General features: G+C 34.8%; 1 protein-coding gene across 1 annotated transcript in view; it reads right to left on the bottom strand.

Moving 5' to 3' along the window:
• Positions 1–15,980, bottom strand: part of Pcdh10 (protocadherin 10) — a 63,915-nt gene that overhangs the window by 3,953 nt on the left and 43,982 nt on the right. The gene's annotated exons all lie outside the window — the stretch shown is intronic.

Consider the following 15,980-nt stretch of genomic DNA (forward strand, 5'->3'; position numbering starts at 1 on the left):
TGAGGAATATTAAGAGAAAAGAAGTTAAAAATTAACATTATAAAAGTAATTATAAAGTTATAAGTTCAATAGAAGGTTGTAATATAAACATCCTAGAAGATTAAAAACTCAATAAGAGATTAACTAATAAACCAGTAATAAAAAGAGCAAAAATAGGCATGGTGGTGCACATCTTTAGTCCCAACATTTGGTAGGTAGAGGCAGACAGATCTCTGTGAGATTGAGGCCAGTCTGGTCTAAATAATGAGGTCCAGGACAGCTGGGGCTTCAGAGAGACCCTGTCTCAAACAGACTAGAAAAAGAAAAAGAAAATAGTAAGAAAAAGGATTCTTGTGGGGCTGGAGAACTGGCTCAGCTGTTAAGAGCACTGGCTACTCTTGCAAAAGACCTGGGTTTGATTTCCAGTACCTACATGGCCACTGACAACTAACCATAGCTTTAGTTCCAGGGGATCCAACATCCACTTCTGACTTCCTCAGGCATTGCATAACACATTTGTACTTACATACATTCAGGCAATACACTCATCATGTAAAATGAAAATGATAAATAAAATATAAAAAATAGCAAAAGCTTCTCAAAAAGATTTTGAAAATACAGAAAATAGCCAAGAAAACCATCAAGTCAATAGAGGAGATTCAGCACTCAAATGATAAAGGATCCACGATGAAGACGAGTGAGCCAAGATGATGCAAGAATAATTCAAGAAAATTTTCAAAATCTAAAAGGTTTGGGTTTGAAGAGTCAAAGAATTTACCAAGACGCTTCAGCATGAATGAAAATTAACACCAAGTTTAATAATATAACGAACTTTCAGAATGTGGAAATAAAGAGATCATTTTATGCATTTATAAAGGAATTAAGTCCCTCTTCTTCTGACTCTCAAAAGTATTGCCAAATTAGATTTAACTGTCACCTTGACATGACCTAGAGTCATCTGAAAAGGGAGTCACAATTGAGGGACTTCCCAAATCAGATTAGCCTGTTGACATCTCTATGGGGATTCTCTTAATTGCTAATTGATTGTAATGGCTACCCATTGAGGGCAGCACAATCCTTAGGTAGGAGGTCCTGGACTGTATAAGAAAGCATGAGTCTGTGAGCTAGCTTCTAAACAACATTCCTCCATGGTTTCTGCTTCAAGTTGGTGTTTGAGTACCTGCCCAGACTTCCCTAAATGATGGACTGTGACCTGGAATTGTAAGCCGAATAAACTCTTTCCTCCTCTAAATTGCTGTCAGAGTACTTTATCACAGCAACAGAAAAGAATCAAGAGTGTACATGCCCAAGGTCACCCATGGTAGGTGAAGAAAAGAATGATACAAGGTTTAGGAACATTCAGTACAAGGCTCTCTCAGAACCTCTACAAAATATATAATAGCTCAACCAGTGTAAAAACTCTTTTACCAATGTACTGAATTTTCTCTCAGCACTCCTACTGACCAGCATGCAAGAGGCTTAATCTGATCATATGACTTACCTGTCCACCCATATTACAGAGTGTTTCTCAGTGGGGGCTCTTACCCAGGGTGTTTGACTATAGGAGGAGAGAGCTGCCTACAGTGGACAGTGGGCTCCTGATCTCTTTACCCTCAATGATCCAGAAGGACTGTGCCAACAGTGAATTTGCAAACTGTGATGAGACTCTGAACTTCATGATAATGAGATTTTTAGAATAAATATGAAATTAGTAGAAAACTTCCTTCCAGACAACCAATGTCTCCAGTGACAGTATGTTTTATATGAGTTGTTCTCATGGATCCCCATCTATCACCACTGAATCCCTAATGCAAGAGACCATCCTCCTTGGCTTTGTGTCATTGGTTATGAGAGTAGCCACTGTGTACCACATACTGCAGTTTTCTGGAGATAGAGGGCTCTCCTGCATCCTGTGCTTTTGGTCCACCAGCTACATTAAGCTTTCTTCCTTGGGTTCTGGATACAACACTACAAATAATCAAGTTCCTGAGGCCTCCCCATTTGCTGGCACCAAAGTTGGATCCTAACCTACACAAATTTCAGGACATGGTCTTACCTCTTCTCAGCCTCATACAAGATTTCCAGGTGCTACATGAGGAGATCAACCCTTACCTAGAAACTTACCAACCTGTATGCTCAGGCACAACTGCACAGGCATTGTTGGGGGTTTACAGACATTATGGACCAAACTGTTACCATTAACCATGATGAAGTACAGTAGAATATTGCTACTTTTCAGGCCTTAGGGTATTTCTGCTAGATGACAAGACAATGGCCAGCACACCTGGGCAGACATAAAACATCATCCTATCCTGCATGTCAGGACAGGGACATGGGTTTTTCTGTACATATTTGCAAAGTTTCGGTATATTGTCTTGTAGTTCAGCTCTTGGAAGAGCTCTGGGAATCACTAGCTCCACAGATTCAAAATAAAAATTAAAGTAACATATAATAATCATGTACTAAATGTGAGCATTAAGGTCACCTCATTCAACTTCACCTGATAAGTGTCTGTCTTCTCTGGGTATCCAGTCCCCTCTAAGCTGTCATTATATAAAATCTCAAGAACTTTATACAGAAAGCTAATCAATATGCAAAAGCAATCAGTTTCCTTGAAAGATGCAAAGCCGTATATAGTTTTACTTTGGTGATTAATATCAACTGTGGGGTGGCTCAGTGGATAAAGGTGCCAAATTCTTGATGATCAGAGTTGGATCCATAGAACCCACATAAAGTGGAACCACAGAAGAGACTTTATGAAGTTGCTCTCAGACCTCCAATATACACTGTGATACCTGTGCCCCCTCAATAATAACAATGTTTTTTATAAAGGTCAAACACGAATTATCTAGCAACAAGCCTGTGAGAAGCTAGCTATATGTTTAAACCACTCCTAAATCAGTTTATAGGCCAGATAGAATATGGACAACAACACAATTCTTCATCTTCTCAGCCAGCCAAATTTCGTGTGTGTGTGTGTGTGTGTGTGTGTGTGTATGCGTCACCTAGGCACTGGGGAATCTAAGACTGTAAGCCTGATCATGATCACCATGCACACTACCACTCTACCATTGAGCTACATCCCCAGCCCATTCAGATTTTCAAGTAAAGTTGTCTTCCTTGTTTCAATATCTTGTCCCAAATTCATTGGCTGTTCATATAATGAGCACCTGGGTTTGGCCCCTGTAATAGTGAACATCTGGACTTGGGCCCAGTAACAGTGACAAATTTGTCTTGTGTTCAAACAAATCCATAATTTAAGATAATGGATGTCACCACATATGTCTCACCAGAATACCTCTCAGACCCTTTATGGGTCAAGACTTTATTGACTGTGATGATATTTACTTCTTCACAAGGCAATGTTAGGACTGTGTGTGTGTGTGTGTGTGTGTGTGCACATGCATGTGTGTTCACAAGTATGTGCAGGTCATGGACATGTATGCATGTAGAAACTAGACATCAGCATTGAATGTCTTCTATCAGTTTCCACCTTAGTTTTTGAGTCAGGGTGTTTCTACTGACTATGGAAACCCCCAATCCAGTGAGACTGGCTATCCAGCAAGACCCAAGGTTCCTCCTGCTTTTGCTTCCCCAGTGCTGGCATTTCTGGGGTACACCAAATCACCTGACTTTACTCTTCATGCTGGGCACAGAATTCATGTTTTCATGTTTGCCCAACAATCACTTAGAGACCACACCACCCTACCCTGAGCTGTGCTGAGCACTTGAAGCGAGCACTCAGTGCAATGGTCATGTAGATTCTAGACAGTTCAAATGAAAGATATGACCTCCTCTAAGGATTTCCATTTAAATTCCAAAGTGGCAGGGATACCCCTTGCTTTTGCTACAGGCACCCTGAAGTAGTCTAAATGCACATTCCCTGTGGCAGGCACTGGATATACCAATGACTCACTTGTTTCTCAGTTTCCTTTATTGTCTGCATTAGATCACCTGTAAAATTGAAGCTTTTGAAGAGTGCCTGTTCATGCGGCCTTCTTTCTCTTGGTCATGTATCCGTTTTTATCCCAGGAGATACTTCTGCTTTCTGGAAATCTCAGTTCATTTTCAAGTTGTAAATTCACATCAATGTTGCAGAGATCTAATTATGATGTAAAGACTAGAAATAAGACTGTTATCATCTACTATCTTGATAATTTGCACAGTCAAGTGGTCTTCCAAGAGCTGAAGTCTCCATTTTTCACAAGAACCTTTAGCCAAACAGCTCATTTCATCAGGGTACCAGGCACAGTTTCTTCATGCTCCCCAATAGTAAGATTTTGGTTACTGATTTTGTTTACTGCTTTTGGTTAGTATAGTCACAGTACTGTGGCTATACTAAGGAATGCACCTGGCTTGTCTCAACATCAGGGCAACTGACTTGCCCATGGTGAAACCCTGTGTGCTGTACAGTCTTACCCAAGGCTGTGAGAATGTGTGACTGAGAAGTTGTTCTTGTGCCCATCTCTGTGCCCATTGTCAGGTGCTTGTGTACTTTTTCCACCAAACAGGAGGGTAGAATTTCTTTCCTCCCCCAGGTATGAATGACTGAGAATTACAAGAATCCTTTCCACCCATCTTATTTTTCTTTCTGTTTTCCAACAAATTATTTGAAATAATTTGAGCTCAGTTGCTAGAATGAATTAGAAGTGAGAGTGATAATTTTGTAAAGCTAGATTACTGACATATTCTTAATGAAACTGCCTTTTTTTCTGAAAGATGCACTCATATTTAACTCTAGATTTGCTTTATTTACTGTCCACACTATATGCTGTTAGGAGAAATAAAAAATATATATGTGAAAAAGTTAATTTTATTGTAATCTTAAAAAGAAAATCAGAAATGCTGAATTTATTAAGCTAAATTTAAGCACACCAAAGGGATAGGCATTCTCTTTCTTTTTGTTCAATTTTTTTGAGACAGGATTTCCAAATAGCCTGAGCTGACCTGGAACTCACAATGTAGACCAGGCTGGCCTTGAACTCACAGAGATTCACCTGCCTCGGCCTCCTGAGTGCTGGGATGAAAGACGTGCAGGACCACGTTCTGCTGAATCATTCTTTTTTTGATAGACTATCTTTTATTTGTTCTTTATAATTTTAAACATTAAAAATGATGTATCTCAATCATATCTACCCCCAAAATCCCCATCCACTCCCCCAGGCCCCCACAACATGTATTCCTCCCCTTTCATGTTCTTTCCTTTTCTCCAGGTGAACCTTCTTTTTACTGAATTTTTGAAAGTTTCATACTCAATATAGTTTGATACTACTTAGATCCACTCCAGTCTATATCCCCATCAAATTTAATGTATACATATATGTATATATACATTGTACATGTGTATATACATTATATACATATGTGCATATACATTATGTATGTATATATGTATGTAATATACACATTATATATATTCATTATGTGTGTGTGTGTGTCTGTGTCTGTGTCTTCTTTGTGTTCCTAAATGTCTTTCAGCATGGATCCGTCCACTGGGTCTCCCAAGAGTCCCACCCCTGTAAGATACTGTCTTCACCTGTCAGCAGACATCAATTGCCAAAAGTTCTTTAGGTCAGATTGGATTTCTTACCGAGGGTTAAGCATTTTTACAGGTGAGCCTGTGGAATAAGAATAGCATGAAAACTTAAAATGTAAATTGTGTATTAATGTTATAACTTATTTTTATCTTTTCCAACAGACCTACTCTTGAGGTCTCAAGTGAAGATCAGACATAGAGAATGGAAAACTAGCTTGGTACCTGGTGACAATTTAGAGGAAAGAGAGTGGCTTAGGGTGTGAGGTTATGATCATATTCTAGTATGAGTTGGCCAACAATTGTCTCATCTTTATTATATATAAGATCAAGACCAGAATACTAACGAGGCCATACTCTGCATTAAAACACTATTATTGGGAGGGCTCACTTAAAGCATACAGAAAATAATATTAATTGCTAATAAAGGTTAGAAGATATAATGGTTCATTACCATTAAAGTTTTATGCTTTTTAAAAATATTAGCTTCAGACAGCTGGTCTGTTACTCATATGAACTCACAGCAATGGTGACAGCATTTACAAGTACCATGCAAGCTCAAACCACACAAAATCTCAGCATAGACATGGGGAAGTAGATATGAAGCACCAACCACACCTAAGGAACTTTTAATAACTGGTATCTGGTAGAACAGGGGAGATGGTCTTTTTAAAGGATGGTGCTCTTGATACCTGGCTCCAGGGGATGAACCCACACTGAAGGACATTTGGAGGCAAAATTAAAGTCTATAGTGCTATATAATAGGGTACATTAAATTGGACAGGGAGTGATAAGAGGAAGTACAGATATAGGGAAGAGGATCTAATTACCATCAAAATACACTGTATGAAAATAAAAAAATCCAATAAAAAATTTAAAAATATTTGCTAAATATTTGAACTATAATTAAAAGGAAAGTTTTAGTTGTTATAGTTATATAAAATTGTTAGTTTCATAATTTTTATATCTCTTAATTTTATTAAGACTTCTTTGTATTAGTTATGTAGAATCATGTATGTCACAAAAAGAAATAGAAGCTGACTCACTCTGTGTCTCTTTATATTGGTCAAGTATGCTTTTTCCAAATATAGTAGCCAAAGTTATTCAGATTTTCAAAAATTTTAAAATATTTAAAATTTACACATAATTCATGAAAATATTAACTTGAAATAAAATTTGAATAATCCCAAAACTTTTTATAGAGAATTAAGCAGAATAGATGATATATAATATTGTTTGATAAGACAAAAATCTCAATTCAATTATGTTTTATTGTTTATATATTTTTGTTGTTCTGGTCTACCTGGGTAGATAGATAAATTTAAATGATGAAAAGGAAATTAGAAATCACTTCTAAAAACAAGATCACATTCCTGAAAAATTGTCTTCACTTCTTTTCTTTTAACTTTTAAAAAAGTTTTTAAAATTCATACATGCATATAAGGTGTTTTGATCAAATCCATGTCCACTCCCTCCCTTCCAATGCCTTCCATATATAAAGTAAAATCTTTATCTTTTCAGCATGCAAAGGCTGAACTCAGAGAGGAAAGATTTGTAAGCCACCAGAAAGGCAACACAGCTTCACCTAAAATAAACTTGTGTTATACGAAAGCACACAGGTTTGAAAAGATAAGTAAAATGGGACAGAAAAACTGGAACAGCGTACGCTGCTAACAGGCCCAAGGACATTTTGACTTTTAGCACAGAAACTGGCTACTTTTCTTTGGGGTCTTTTTACCCTAACTGCTTAGTCAATTCCTACCTTTCATATTCTCTTGGTTAATGTAAGTTCCACTTACTCAAGAAGAGAAAAGCCTTGTCTTGAGGTCTTTCCCACACCGTCATCAGTTAGATGACCATCTGACCAGTGAGGCATGGTGATCTGCTCCTAGTCTTAGATGTCTCTCTACTCCTTCCTTTCCTGTCCTCCATTTTCATTAGTTTGGTCTACAAGATAGCTACACTGCATTGGTGCTACCTTAGGTAGGAGGTCACAATAACCTTGAAATATCCCAATTTCTCTTTTATCTCCCCCTTTTTTGAATTGTGTTATCTTATTAAACCAAAATTGGACAATGTTTAATCATCTTCACTATTTATTTTCACTTTGCATTATTATTATTACAGATGATACTGGGATATAGACTCTTTTGTAGTATTAAAAATTGCTTTTTTCTCTGGGATTGGGCTGATGTGCTTGCTGCCCAAACATGATGACCTAAATTCAGATTTAAGGCACCCATGTGAAGGCCATGCATATGATAGTTGTGCATCAGAAGGCCACAACTTGCCAGAGTGTAGAGAATAAGAGACTGCAGAGAATGTGACCCTGAATAGGACTCCTATATTAAACCTCACCCATCCATGGCTCAAGGACCATTGCAGAAGGTGCAACAGAAAGATTATAGGAGCCAGGGTAGGTATATGGTCACAAGGAACAGAGTCTTCCAGGCCTCTGAGATCATATGAACTTACAGCAATGGTGTCAGCATGTATAAGACTTGTGCAAACCTGACCAGACAAAAGCCCAGCATAGAACTGGAAAAATGGACAGCAGGCCCAATCTTAGCAGAAGAACTGTTGACAACTGGCTACTGTTGGGTGAGGGAGAGTTGATTTTCTTAAGGGAGAGACTACTCTAGATAGGCTGATTAGACTGTAGTGGATGAACATGCACTGAGAGATATCTGGGTACACAAATGACTTGATAGGCCTTAGTATATATGACAGAATGCGTGAAATATGGTAGTGGGGGCTGTGGAGGGTTGCAGAAGAGGAAGGAGGTGTAAAGATGATTAAGATCGTTTGTATGAAGTACATAAAAATTTGATAAAAATACACTGAAAGAATGTTTGTTTTTTTAATGTCTGAAACCACAGCACTGGGAGATGGAGGGTGACAAGTATATTGTTTTAGCTCTTTGGCTGACCAGCATAGCCAAGCTATGAGCTCCACTTCAGTGAGAGAATGAAAGAAGGTGGAGAGTAACAGGAAAACATTCAAATTTGACGTTGACCTCTGGCCTCTACACATGCCCGCAACCCCTTGCACACACACACACACACACAGACACACACGCACACACACACACACACACACACACACACACACGAAAAAGGACATATACCACATACATACACAATTTGTTTCTTAAAAGGAAATATTACGTATTAAAAGTAAAACTCTATACTAACATCTAAACTTTAAATTTTCTTAATGTCCCTGCTTCCCATCAAAACCTAATTTATGTCTGGAAACCTTTTCCTATTGTAGCAGTGAGACCCAGAGCTAACAATCACTTTTTTTTTTTTTTTTTTTTTTTTTTTTTTTTTAAGATGGCAGAGCATGAGAGCATCTCTAAGGCCGGTACACAGTGTCACATGTTTCCACATGGTCTGCTAGGTATTTCCCCAATTTTCCCCATCTCCTTCCCTACAATTTCAGGAATATTGTAATTTTCCACAGAGGTGCTGGAGACACTGCTGTGAGTATCTCACACACCACACATGTGCTCTGTACTGTGTTACACATCCAAACCTGCAAACACATTTGTGAGTTACAAATCATGGTCAAAGGAACAATAGAAACCAAGTGAGACTTGAAACCATCCCAATGAAATAATTTGACACTATTAAAAAAAATCAAACACTGCTTCTCTTTCTCTTTATAATTTTTTCTAAAGTATTCTGTATCACATTTTAAATAAGATTCATTGTTAGATTTGAACTAAAATTGCCCAATTAATATTTATTTTCATTAAAATAGTTGAATGAAAAATAAGTGCTTCCCAGTGTTTTAGTTCATCTGGGTGGAGTAATGACTCTGCGCATAAGAGCACAGGCTGTTCTTATAGAGTCTGGTTTCAGTTCCCAGCACCCACATGGCAGCTAAAAAGTATCCAAACTGCCAGATCTAGGGAATTTGATGTTCTATTCTGGCCTTCAGGGGCATTTTACATATGTGTTGTACTTGCTTAAAATTCAGACAAAACACTCATACACATAAAATAAAATAAGTAACTGTTTTAGCTCAGATTTGTCTATCTCTCTGTCTCTGTCTCTCTGTATCACACACATACACGTGTGTGCTTATACATACAGACATACCTCACGTGTAAGCAGATATACCCTCCTCTTTTATTTAACTTTACTTGCCATGATATATTGTATTATCTTCATGTGATCCTTCCAATTCCTTTCATAAATAATAATAGTTTTCACACATTGTCCAAAGAAATCAGTCTATGCATTACCCCAAGCCTTGGTGATAAATACGACTGAATGCCTTGGTATTTTGATATTCTAAAGACTACCTTTATGCTTGTGACTATTTATCTTCATCGCAGACACACAGATGCAAAGACAGATGCACCATTAATTTTGAATGAAATATATTGGTAGGAAAATTTAAAATTGACTAATTATGGCATTATTAGCTACATTAAATAATAGGAATAGGAGATCTTTCACTGGTTTTGGAATAAAACTCAATTTTAGACTTCTGTGATTCACCATGCTAATGCTGTGTTGGTATTTTTCTTCCTTTCACATTCCAAAGAAGAGTTATTTACAGGGGAAGGGAAAGAATGGGAAGTCCTTTCCAGATAAAGTGATCATGAAGTTAGTTCATTGTTCCTTAACCCCAGGGATTCTGGTTAAAGAATTTCCCAGTAATTCTCAATTGCCCTCAAAAAAAAATAAACAAAACAAAGGACAAATATCATCATTCTCACTAGAGTTGTATTAATACATCCTTTTTATGTGGAAATGTTTACTTATAAGCATTGGCTTGGTTAGACATTAATATGAATTACCTTATTTTTACTAGAAAATGTAAAGAAAATTACTTGATTCAAAAGAACAGAGGGCTTTCTAGAAATACTTTAAATATTGAAGGCCAGCTCTAAGGATAAGGTTCTTACCAGGCTAAGGACGGGCAACGCACAAAGGACTCCAGTTAGTACTATGAAACAGAGTTGTTCAGGAGCTGAGTGAGAAGGTAGGCCCTTTGATAGAGGAGAGTTTTACTTCCTGGACTGTATGTCATTCGTAATTGGAGAGAGAGGGCTGACCAGTAGGCACCTTGAGGCTTTGAAGTGAGCACTGCTTAGATACAGCTCTCTAGCCTTATGTAATTATAAATTGGAATGCTACCCATTTGTAGATTGTATTCTACACCGTTTGAAACTGATAGCAGTGGCATAGTGTTGGAAAATTATAATAATTGATAGTGATAATAGTAGGCTACCTGTATGTTAGCATTGTACTATGCATTTCCTATAATAGTTTGTTTAGTTCTCAGAAAAATTACAATTATTATACTTATCTATACTTTTCAAAAAGTTAAGATGCAGACTCAGATATGAAGTGAAAATATCTTCTGACTTTCAACACCATTCAAGGTTTTAAATATGAGCTAGAAAATATGGTTCAATGTATTTCAACACTTTGGGGAATGCCTAAGTGGAAGAAAGTTATTCTGCACTCTGACCTACTTCACACATACATATACTTGAAAGGAGTTCCACAAAGAACTATTTCCTTTTACATGAACGATGTATTCTGATACTTTTTTGTCTACATTTTTCTAGTTATGCTTATTTTTCTTTTTATATTTTTAAATTTACACATTAAATTAACTTCATGGTCCACTGATTATTTTGATCACTTAATATTTTTGACACTTCATTAGTTCATAGTTTCTTGCAACTTCTTTTCGTTGGAAACAAATTAGTTTTCTTTTAAAGGCAAATATACCAATAGAGCCTTATGTTTTCTCATGGTCAGAGCTCAAATTGTAATTAATAAAATTTAATTTTATCTCTAAGACACATAATCTTGATTTAAAGAAGTGGTTGACTATATGATTTTCAAAAAGAATGGAAAGGTATGAAAGAGAGATATCAATGGGAGTCCAGGCAACCATAAGCACTGAGAAGATTTCAGAATGAAATATCATTGCTGTACAAGGCATTCTTTTACCACAATAAGGTTAGATATATTAGAAGTTCAAAGCAAGACAAATATCTAGTCTTCTTCTTGATGCCTTATTAAATGAACCTTTTATACGTAGTTTGTGTGTTTTTAACTTAAGGAAATTATTTGCACAAATCACATGAGAATCAGAAGCATGTTTCTTATAATAAATATGGATATGAAGTGATATGTTTCTTTTTAAAAAAATTTTTATGTGTATGTGTGTATTGCCTGCATGTAGGTAAGTGCACCTGTGTTGTACAATACCCGCGGAGGTCAGAAGAGACTATTGGATGCCCTAGGAATGGAGTTACACACAGTTGTTAGCTGCCATGTGGGTGCTGGGATTCGAACCCGGGTCTTCTGCAAGAACAACCAGTGACCATCTCTCCAGCCCCAGAATTGATATGTTTCTAACAGTTGCTTGAAGGCACTCATATGTTATGTATAATTTATAAGTTAATCTTTTGTAGACTTTTGATGTTACTACAAATTAAAATAATCCATTACTGATTAGAAAAAAAAAGTAGTTACTTAAAGCATTTGTTAGGGTATCATGAGATTCACATGAAATTGAATGCCTACTTTCAATCTATAAATATGATGAAATCCTTCAAAGCCTAGCATACATAGCTTCAAATGAGACTCAACTGTGAACAGATGTCCCCGTCAACTTGTTGTATTAAGACTGAAAGTGTTAATTCAGCATTAGTTTTCTTTCTTGTTTTTAGACGTAGGGCAACATTTTGCCACTGATTTACTGATTTTTTAAAAATTTTTTTATTCAACACTCCCACAGGCGTCAGTGGAAGATCCATGAATGGAAAGATGGAGTGATATGTATCCTAGTTTTATTTATTTCATATGTATACAGCAGTATAAAATAATATATTACATTTACACTCATTTTACTTATGTATTGTTATAGCATTCACAGTAACAAACACTATAGTTAAGATTGAAACTCATCTTGTTATAATACCCTGTATTCACTCACAGATAACTGTCTCAAAAATGTATTTAGAGCTGAAATTCCCTGCTTACTTTCAGCTCAAGGATTATGGATGTTTTGGAAGTGCAACTTCTATTATTCAGAAAATTTTGAAACTCATGTGAAATTTTAAGATTTTCTGCATCTGGAATGAAATATTTTCACAGTACTCAAAAACATCTGCAGAGCAAAATTTCAAACTAAGCATCTGACAAGTCTTCAAGAAATAAAAATCTTTTCCTAATTTTACAAATACGTAAAAAATAACAGTGATTAGAAATACATGCATGCACACTGAGGATAGTAGAACTAAAGTCATATTATTGCCTGCAATACTCTGGCACTCTCAGCTACCAGCATCCATGGTGAATGCTATAATCTAAAACCTAAGCCAAGTTTTTGCAGAAAAAAATTATTCTACTGAACATTTCACAAATTATCGTATAAGGGTTTGTTTGACTTATCAGAGGGATATTTCTTGAAATATAACAATATATAAAATTATTTTACTACTACTTTTCAGGGTGTAAAAATATGGAGTTTAGTTATTTTCTTGTTTTCCTTGTTAAACAGGAACATAAAAAGGATGCTAATGCAAAGCCTTTACCACTACAAAATTAGACTTGAAAAAAGATAAATAACCTAAAAATTTGTAATATGAAAAATATATGATTTCAGCATCATAGAGTATATCATTGTTCTAAGCATTTTTAGTTCCTTGAATATTAATAGCACACATAGTACTATGAGGGGTAATCCACATACAGTGACAAGAGTGTCATTCTATTTCAATCACGTAAATAAATTCTTTATCTTAAAATTTGTCATATTCAATCTGAGTAATTTTATTAAAGATCAACTGAACTCCCTACATAACTTTGTAAGAAGAAATGATAAAATGAATGCCTACTTGTGATAGTCTGTGTTAAGGATTGTGAGGAAATCTTTTCTTCTCCGTAGCAGAGAAGGAGGGCTTCAACATTTCAGAGTATCTAATGACAAGTTACAGCAAAAATAAGAAACAAAAAAGCATGAAAAATAAAAATATTTATATTTTCTATGCAGTTTGTAATTTGCAATGTTCGATAAAGGCATTGCATTTAATATGCTCCTAAAATTATATATATAAAATCTCCTAAGAAAAGATAACACACATTATGAACATTGTTGTGTCTCTGAATTAATGATGCAGTATTTAAATATTTGATTTAAAGTGATTTCACAAAATTATGCCCACAGATTTAAATTATATTCACACATGTGGATGAAATTCCTAAAAATTGTCATTTGACATACCATTGAAAGCATACAACACTCTTTCCACAGGAAAATTTTTTTTGATTTTTACTGTTCTAAAACTAATGATGCTAAACAAGGAATGAATTTCATTTTTCTTATCTGAAGTGGTTTATGTATAAACACTGTCTAACAATATTATTTTTCTTTTACATGTACAAACTTATGTTAGATTGGCTAGTAGAATTACCATAAGATTTGGAAAGCCTATATTAACTTTTCCTTGACATGCTTAGTAAATTTGCTAAAACATTTCATAACTTCTTGTTGCACTGTTATTTTTATAGTCTCCATCACTGAAGGAAAACATTTTAGCTAACTTATTAAAATCACACTGCAATTTCTGATTTATCTTTCATGCCATAATTGGAAAATGGCCTAATCATATGACATTTTGTGTTTAAATAATTTTGTTTCCCACATTAGGTATTTTTTTTTTTTTGTAGAATGATGATATAATTTAAAGACTACAACACAAATTACTCTAAAGTGTTGCCATGATACTTAAAAGTAGGGAACACACAAATATATGCCATCAAAGGAGGATTACATATGAATTAGCACATCTATTATATGTGAAGTGAGTATAAGAAGTTGAATGTGGATTTCAACCTATGATGGTAACTTTAAGCAAAAAATGGTTTTAATTAAAGCAGAATGATTTGACAAGAAAATCATTTTCTTATTTTAAAATCAATTATAACAAAGACTTTTCCTAGTTAAATTATATATAAACATTTTCTTACTAAAATATTCTATCATTCAAAGTATTAATGTAGTAAATGTTAAAAGTTTGAGAAAACATTGCTACTGCACCTGGTGAGTTTATGTGCTTCTGTATTAAACATGATCAACTGGTTTTGTCTTTAAATGGTCTCCAAAAGACTGGAACATATAGACATGATTTTGATATATAATTGATTGGTGTTACAACATATTATTGTGTAATTTTCTAACAGGCAGAAGAGTGACACCAAATATCACACTAAATAAATATTCGAAGGGCCTGTGAGTATATGTATGCTTTTTAATATTAAATCTAAAGAAAAAGTTCATTTTAACTTACATAAAATTAGATGGAGATTATTTGTTAGATGCTAAGTTTTAGTCTATTTTTTTTTAACATAGTGTAGCTCAAACTATCCACTGAATGTACAATAAGATGTAAATAAAGATTAACATTTGAAAATAGGTCTGTAATGTGGACTGGGTAAAGATCTTAATATCATGCTAGTCATTAAGAGAGCAGTTGAGATGCTTCTGTTATTAACTTGGAAGGTTCTCTTTCACATTATCTGATTCTTTTCCATCCCCTAATTGTGTTTCAAGAAACAATAGACAACAGTAGAGAAAGCATGTAAACTAAAGGGAAATACATCTTTCTGAATTTAATAATTGACCTTGTTGACAAAAAGTAAAATACAAAATTTTTCAAGACTGACCCATGAAGAATTTTCTCATTAATAAAAACACTGACTACATTTAAGCTATAAAATTTTCACATATAATACTGAAACAATAATGTATCAAGGTTCTATCTCCAAATTATTTAATTTGTTTTAAATTTGGAGATCCTTCTATTTTATACGTGTTATTTATCAGCTCAGATATTATATATCTCTATATATTCATATATAGAGGTAAAATTCTGTACTCATGTTTAATTAAGAGTCATAAAACTATGTAAAACTATGTAAAATAAAATTCTATGTGAATTATATGACAAGGACATCTTAAAATAGTATTCTTCAATTACATATTTTACACCACAAAATGTACAGACACCCAGGTTTTTTCTAACAACAAATACAGGTGAATTCATAGATGCTATATAAAAGCTTTAAGTGATTCTAAATTCAAAGCCATAGAAATTGAATTGGAATCATGTAGACTGTTAGAGAGTTTGTAGTACATCTTGCATGCTCCATCTGATCATATTAACAGCTACATCTTTGGCATTGAAAATTCATAATGAGTTCTTGACAAAATTTTGTAGCTTAGAACTTCACTTTTTTTTAAACAAGGAGAAACTGTGTTGATTAAGGTATGAAAATTAGGAGGAAACTGTTAATGATTTTTTTCACTAATCTTTGGGACCCTGAATTACCTTTTATTTTATTGTATGATGAGGACTGTATGAATTCACTTAAGAACCAACTGATTTGTACCACATTTTAGGAAAATTATATAATATAATATATATTTT

The sequence above is a fragment of the Nannospalax galili genome, unplaced genomic scaffold, assembly GCF_000622305.1.
Source record: "Nannospalax galili isolate Female #2095 unplaced genomic scaffold, S.galili_v1.0 scaffold96, whole genome shotgun sequence".
Lineage (NCBI taxonomy): Eukaryota > Metazoa > Chordata > Mammalia > Rodentia > Spalacidae > Nannospalax > Nannospalax galili.